The sequence below is a fragment of the Gracilinanus agilis genome, chromosome 4, assembly GCF_016433145.1.
Source record: "Gracilinanus agilis isolate LMUSP501 chromosome 4, AgileGrace, whole genome shotgun sequence".
NCBI lineage: Eukaryota > Metazoa > Chordata > Mammalia > Didelphimorphia > Didelphidae > Gracilinanus > Gracilinanus agilis.
In genome coordinates, this window is record NC_058133.1 from 471,261,135 (window position 1) to 471,267,098 (window position 5,964).

Genomic DNA, 5,964 nt, shown 5'->3' on the forward strand with positions numbered 1-5,964 from the left:
CACAGCACCTTCCCTTCCAGTCAGGTTGATATCTTGATAGCCCCTTTATTCAATAGATTAGCTTAAGGTAGACATCCTCAGGGGCACAGTGGATAGATAGCCAGATCTGGAGTCAGGAGGACCTCAGTTCAAATTTGACCTCAGCCACTTCATAGCCCTGTAACCCTGGTCATTACAACCCCATTTGCCTAGCCTTTGTCCCTCTCTCTTGGAATTTTTACTAGGACAAAAGGCAAGGGTTTAAAAATATAGAGAGATGTCCTACACAAGTGGACTATACCTCTCCTGGTTTATAGACTCCTTAAAGGGAGACATCATATCTTTTTGTTTCAGTTTTCACAAATTTTATTATGAAGAGTAACCGCAACTTTAATGTTCCATTAATTTAACTATGAGGCATTAAACATCTCTGAATTGCCATTCACATATTTCAATAAACTAGGAACTAAAATGTTCAAATCATTTCTCTAATACAAAAAGATTAAAGTTGCTTTAGTTATAAAAGAGCAGTCAACATATATAAAACTATATACTTTAGAAATTCACAAAAATGTGAACAGGAGAAAGCTTATCAAAAGACATTTAATACAATAGTTTTCAACAACCTTTGGTGGCCCACATCTACAAATATTTCCAGTTCTACTCCCCTCTAAAACTCCCATTGTCAGAAAAGCACATACTTTCCAGGATTTTTAGCAAGTATAGTTTGGTTTAGGGTCTGTTTTGTCTTTTTGGTTTTGTTTTTTATAAAACAAATTTTTAAGGTCCCTAGAGCAAGTTATTTATGGTTCAGTTTCCACTGTCAACAGATTTAGACCTAGATCTGTACCTTTGGAGATCCATAGATGCTGGAGACTTATATGTACCTAAAGAACTTTGTTTCTGGTTCTTCTCAAGCATAGGTGGCCTACTATCAGATCAGGATTTCTTATGGTGCCAGCTTCTGGTCCTGCTATAATATTTGCAGCTATGAGAATGAAATTGGCTCCAAGAATGAAAAAGGCATCTAAGATGCAGAAACACAATCAATTTCTCAACTTCCTGTGCCTTTTGCTGCCTTTAATCAATTTAATTTTCCTTCCATTTATTTCTTTTTCAGAAAGTTTATTGAAAGCATTCCTTAAGTCACTCTAAGAGGCAAATTCAACCACCAATTCATTTAGTTTAATTTTATGAGTGTCTGATAAGGATAATTCCCCAGCCTCCCTTATGAACTCTTTAAGAAATCTTCTGTCAATCAACTCATGAAGATAAATTCTCAAATCTAAGAAAATTTTTCTGTTCATACAGACAGAACATTTCTCCCATGGTTTTGGAGACAACAGCTACTAAAATGATCAGAATATAGCCCTCTTCATCATCCATCTTAAGAATAAGCCCTAGCATGTTTAACTCTAACCCTTTTACTGCAGAATTCCTTCCATCAAGTTCGCAAACAGCATCATCAGCATATCTTGGGTCCTCAGATTTCACAAACCCAAAGTCTCTCTTCAGATCAATGTCTCTGATTAGTCCATATCATTGAAAGGATCTTTCTACATCTTTTTTCTTGAGCTGCCAGATTTAACCTTCCAATAAATACTCTATAGCTACTCATGGTGTCCCACTTTAATTATAATCTAAATGGACAGGATTTAGTGTCAAATTCATGGGAGGTAGAGACAACAGAGTGGTCTATAGTTCAAGGATGACAGTCTCAGTGGGCACAAATTTCCTCAGGCTAAGAGACATCATATTTTACATTTTCTTTGTATTTACCACTCTGGGAAATACCCAGAGTGGTACCTAGCATAATAAAAAAGATATATAATAAGTACTGGTTAAATAATTATTTATTGAATGATTTATTTAATCAAACTAGAGACTAGTTAAACTAGAGAATGGTTCATTAGCAATCTGGAGCAGCCTGGAAGCACAGTTACAGAAAGTATTGCCCAGTTTTGCAAGGGCATGCAGTCTTCTGGAGAGAACCTAAGAGATACTATTCTCCTTTCCATACCAGGAGTGTTGGATTTGGAGTCAATGAACTTGAGTTCAATTTTTGACTCAAGTCTATCACTTACTACCACTGAGGTCTTTGGAATATTACTCTGAAGATCTTAGTTTGCTCACGTAGATGTTAAGCTAAATAATTTCTAATTTCTTTTTCCTCAATCTTTTAGGGAAGAGGGATGATCAGGAGAATCACTAATCAATTTAAATTTCCTAACCAAAGTAATGAGACTATAGAACATTTCTCTTTGTTTGAGAACAAATAAGGAATACTTTGACATGGAATATAAGCATTGTTATTGGAACTATATTGATCAGATTTGAGTGATCACAGCTGTCTTCTAATAACTGAGAATCTGATGCCCCTCTCCATCAACTATAAGAATAATCTGTTCTCTCTCTCCCTTTATCCCTGCCACCTCTCTCTCTCTCTCTCTCTCTCTCTCTCTCTCTCTCTCTCTCTCCCTTCCTCCCTCCCTCTCTTCCTTCCTCCCTCCCTCTTTCCCTTCCTCCCTCCCTCTCTCCCTTCCTCCCTCCCAATTTGCTTGCTTTCCAATTTCAGGAAACAGATTGGATTATAGAAGTGACAATCTGACTGGAGGTGAGGGGAAGCCTATGCCTGTGTTGTTTCACCTTCCCCAAGAATAGCTAGTGGCAATTTATAGTAGAATGTCTTGGCAGAGGTAAACATATTCTTCAATCCAATTTAAAAGAGTTATCCAGATAATGTTTCTGAATCCCAAAATTACACAATGAGTAAGAAGCAGATAATTCCCTGGACAAATATTACCCTAATATCTAGTGTTCTAGCCAGAGAAAGGAGAGCATGTTTATTTAAAGAATCTTTCTACATCTTTTTTCTAAAGATTCTAAACTAGAGACTTGTCCTTTGAATCTTGAAGGGATTGTTTATGGCTATATGAGAAAGAAGAGTGTCTTCTGAGGTGAGGGTATTTCCCCAGGGGAAACTCAAAGTTTGCCTCATTTCTGATAGAGTTGATACTCTTATTCCTTCCTTCTTCCCTTCTTTCCTCCCTTCCTTTCTTCTTTTTTCTTTCTTTCTTCCTTTGTTCTTCTTTTCTCTTTCTTCTGTAAAGTGGGTAATTTGAGGAAAGGTGGGGTATAAGGGAATTTGAAAGGAGGATGTTGGAGACTTGCTAAGTGGGTAATCTCGGTTACAGATAGGCTGGGATTAAAGGAGATTCAGGGTATAATAGGACTGAAGTCAGGAGTATAACACAGAAGGAAAACAGATCTTCAGGGAGAAGAGAAATTAAACTAAACAGACAAACACAGCAGGCTTACAGACTGGGACTTAGACTCAAACATAAGCTGAGGGAAATAGACTAGACTGAAATTAACAAACAGACTTTAGTTAATTTCACAGGAAGGGACCTGTTTTGAAGTAACACCTTCCTTCAAGATGAATGCCCCAGCTACCCTCTAAGCCCAGAGTATGTTGTCTCTTTCCATCTTCTTCCCTCTTGATAACTAACAGACAAATTACACTAATAGGGCTGTTGAAACACAAAAGGGTTTATTTTGTTTGAAGGATGTTTGTTAGGAAGGTGGATCAAAGGAAAGCCCTATCAGTTGTCTCAGGAACCTCAGGTGGGGGAAGGGAAGCAAAGATGGAGTCTGAGTAAGGACCTGCCTTTAAACTCAGCTTTACTATTTACTATTTACTATAGTGCTATTGCTATCTAAAGGGAATAAATGATGACTGACTAACTATAACTAATGCTGTCAATTAGGTAACTCTTCACAGATTTAACTCCTCTATAATTACTCTCCTTATTAACTCCATAGACATATAAGGTAAGGAAGGGAAGGCAGGGAATGGTATTAGGAAAGGAAGATATAAAGGGTTTATCTAAAATAATAATTTCTTAAGTAAATATGTCAAAGCTAGGCTAAATTTCAATTTTAAAGCTAGGTAATCAAAGCAGCTCGGCTCATTGACAACCTCCCTCCACGGAAGATCCAGCCAACTGCCTTTTCCTCAAGATTCCAAACCTTTAACAGCTTTTGGAACTCAGCCAAAGCTAGAAAAAACTATATCACCCCAATTCTGTATACTACACTTCCTTCCTACTTCCCCTCCCTTTTTTCCTCCTTTCTTTCCCTTCTTTCTTCATTTTTTTCCTGAAGATTAATTCTTCGTATCTCATCCAGGCTAGAAGTGCAACAGCCAATTATTGGCTGGATCCCTCTTCTAACTGGCATAAAAGCCTTGACCTTTCTGACTTGGAATTATTCACCCCTCCTTGGTGGTGATTCCCTTATATGAGGGGCTTACCATAATTTTGTCAGACTTAGTATAGACATCTAATCAACTCAAGCTCTACTGAAGCTCAAAACTAATGAACTAAAATGCCCCATGAACTTCATTACTCACTTCAACTCCACTCCACTCTCCTTTACCTCACTCCCCCCACCGACTCCCCCCAAAGGATTCACTATCATATATGGCTAACTTTCTTTGTTGTCTGCATTTTCTGTAGAGAATAAAGACTCTCATATACTCAATATGCATTTAATATCTTCAATGTTTGTGTCAGTGAGTCAGTGAAGATTTAAGAGTTTATGGGTCAGGCATTGTTTTAAGTTCAAGAGAGACAAAAAAAGGCAAAAACAGCCCCTGCCCTTAAAGAGTTTGTATTCTAATGAGGCAGACAACATGCAAATAGCTGGATCCATAAAGACATATACAGAAAGTAATAGGTAGAAGATAATGAGAGGGGAAGGCACTAGCAGATGAGAAGGGGGATAGAAATTAAATATCTTAAACATCTGTGTGGGAGTTGGAAAGTCTTTGACCTACATTTGATGAAGCCTAGACACAAGCTATATCATAAATATATGAAGATAATATCCTGGAGTATTAATGGAGGGAGGAATTAAAATTTAAAAATACTAGATCCTGACTGTATTTGAATTAGATCCATAGAATCAGACCCAGGCTGTGAGCCTATCATTTTGAGGAAGCCTAGGACACAATTTATATTATGGCCCTCTAACCCTGAGGTACAACTACTCTGTTTGAGAATATTGTACCCTTCCATTTTTTTCCAGCAAGGTAACTCAGGCATGAGGTCTCTACCTGATTTAGGCATGGGATAAGCTAGTTTTGGTGAGATCGATTTGTCTTCTTATACTCATATTATTTGGTTGTTGTCTTCCATTCCACTGTCCCCCAAGGATGATAATTTTATTCATGGCTCTTGTCTAGGGTCTTTCCCCAAAGGGAGAAGTGAAAACACAGATAATCAGTATATGGCATAGGACATCACTTATCACATGTATATATGGGTATGCAATTTGAGGTTTCAGCTCACTCTGTAACAAAAATGAATAATATGGAAATAGGTATCATTTGTGATAACATTTGTACAACCCAGTGGAATTGCTAGTTGGCTCTGGGAGTAGGGAGGGAAAGAAAATGAATCATGTAAACATGGGAAAATATTTTAAAAAATAAATCAGTATATGCTATGTATCAAGCATGGGGCTTGTCATTTATTCCTATACACTAAAGCAGTGATGGGCAAACTTTTTAAAGAGGGGGCCAAAGGAAAGGAAATACTCATCTGTCAGTCTGTTTCTAAGGCAACTCTTTTGAAGTTTCATTGTATTGTATCCTACTCATTGTATTTTTCAGATTAGGAATAATGTCTCGGGGCCAGATAGAACATTTCAGGGGGCTGCATCTTGCCCACGGGCCATAGTTTGCCCATCACTGCACTAAAGAATCACTAAACATAAAAGACTTGGCACAAAAATGGAATGACTTAAACACTAAATAATTTCTGTTAATTCACAGCAACCCTTAGGATCTTTATCAGAACATAAAGCAGTTTATAGAAGCACCAGCTAGGCATTCCACCTTTCATATTGGCACTTTGGCACTGTCTAAAGCACTCCTGGTAAATGTCTACTGGTAAAATGGCCAAGTTTGTGCCAGTCCTATTG

The 5,964-nt window shown here is 37.6% G+C and overlaps 1 pseudogene; it reads right to left on the reverse strand.

Moving 5' to 3' along the window:
* Positions 1–789: 789 nt before the first annotated feature.
* Positions 790–1,597, reverse strand: LOC123247915 (annotated as a pseudogene).
* Between the last annotated feature and the right edge of the window lie 4,367 nt (positions 1,598–5,964).